A 2237-nucleotide genomic window follows, 5' to 3' on the forward strand; every position below is an offset into this window, starting at 1 on the left:
CGAGAACTGGCTGAGGTGGGCAATACCCAAAGGTAGACAGAGGATGAAGTGGGGTGAGGTTCTGTGTCGAGACTTCATGGCTAAGGGACACAACAAAGGAATGACTTAAGATTGTGATATTACATGAAGAGCTGCCATCTGGTAAAAAGACACAAATATTATCAAGGTCTATCTATGGTCTATCTGTCTATCTATTGCCAGACGCCTCAATCCCGTTCGGGGTGGCCACAAACAAATCGCCTCCACGTCGCCCTGTCCCCTGCCATTTCACTACCCCGCTCCCAGCTCACACACCCCTCTCCCATATACCTCTCCACCCCATCCCTCCATCTCATCCTCGGCCTCCCCCTCCCTCTTCCCCCCTCCACCACTCATATACACTCTCTTCATCAATCTTTCACCCTCCATCCTCTCCACATGGCCAAACCACCTCAGTGTATTCCTCCTAACGTTTCCTATCACATCCACATCCACACCACAATGCTCCTTTATATTCTCATTTGTCAGCCTGTCTCTCCATGTGACTCCACAGGCTCCTCCTAAATAACTCATTTCCACTGCTGTCACTCTTGACTTGTGTCCTTCCAGCAACGGCCAAGCTTCATTTCCATACGTTAGAGCTGTTATCACAATACTGTCATGTAGTAACTTTTTCACTTCCATGCTCACTTCCCTGTTTCTTATCACTGCTTTCAAGGAACCAGCAACCTTTCTTCCCTGCTGTACCCTTTCAAGCACTTCACCCTCCCTCCATCCTTACTCATCACATTACCCAAGTACTTAAACGTACTCACATTTTCCAATTCCTCACCATCCAACCTTGCTGTACATTCACTGACTTCACCTCTCTCAAAGACCATCACTTTACTCTTCCCTACATTCACCTTTTGATTCCGTTTCTTACACACTCTCCCAAACTCATCCACCAAGCCTTGCAGCTCTTCTTCGTCTTCACTCAACAACACAGTATCATCTGCAAACAACAGTACAGGGAGTTTCCAAACACTACCCTCTATCACCAGAGCCACTCCAACATCCACCACCCTACCTTGTACCTCTTTTATTACCCCATCCATGTACAGATTGAACAACCATGGAGACATGACACATCCCTGTTTCAACCCAACCTTCAAAGAGAAAAATTCACTCAGTTCACCATCCACAAGCATTGCAGCCTTAGCACCATCATACATACTCTTCACAGCATTCAACAACTTCCCATCTACTCCACATATTCTTAATACTTTCCACAATCCTTGTCTATCCACCCTGTCATATGCTTTCTCCAAATCCATGAAAGCCGCATACAACTTCTTTCCCTTCTCTAGAAACTTTTCCACTAAAGATCTAAGAATGAATATCTGATCTACACAACCTCTTCCCTTCCTAAAGCCTCCCTGTTCTTCTCCAACTAATTCCTCTGTTCCTTCTCTAACTCTGTCAATAAGTATTCTACCATACACTTTTCCTATTATACTAAGAAGACAGATGCCCCTATGATTACCACACACTTCTTTTTCCCCTTTTCCTTTGTACAAGGGAATAATTATACCTGCCTTCAAATCCTCCGGAACTCTACCTTCCTCCCAGGCCAATCTGCACATTTTCCACATCCATTCTACTACTATATATCTCTCCCCCATACTTCAGCATTTCACCACACACTCCATCAATTCCTGGGGCTTTCCCCAATTTAACTTTCTTCATTGCTTCCACAACTTCTATCCTACTGATTTCTTCCTGTCTTCTTACCTCCCTCCTCCTCCCAGCCATTCCCCAGCCACTTTTACTCACATTACTTCCATCCTCTATGTTCAGTTCCTTAAAGTGTTCTCTCCATATGTTCGCTTTTTCTCCCTTCTCCACTAGTAAACTACCATTTTTATCTTTCACTCCCCTGCTAACCTCTCTTCCACCCTGTCTTACTCTCTTCACCTCTTTCCAGAACATTTTCTTACAGTCCCTCCACTTTACACTCAAATTCCTTCCAAATTCCTCATCCACTCCCTTCTTACTCTCTCTTACTAATCTTTTCACCTCTCTCTTTCTTTCTACATATAACTCTCTCTTCCGCCTCTCAACTTCTTCCACGTCCCTATTTCTCATCCATTCATTGTATGCTTTCTTCTTTTGTGCCACAGCCTGTCTCACCTCTTCAGTCCACCACGTTGTTCCTTGCACCCCCCTCCGTCTTCTCTTCCTCCCACACACCACATCACGTGCTGCACATATTTCTT

The sequence above is a fragment of the Coenobita brevimanus genome, chromosome 90 (assembly GCF_032717465.1).
Source record: "Coenobita brevimanus isolate Jiangsu-jjx chromosome 90, ASM3271746v2, whole genome shotgun sequence".
Classification (NCBI taxonomy): Eukaryota; Metazoa; Arthropoda; class Malacostraca; order Decapoda; family Coenobitidae; genus Coenobita; species Coenobita brevimanus.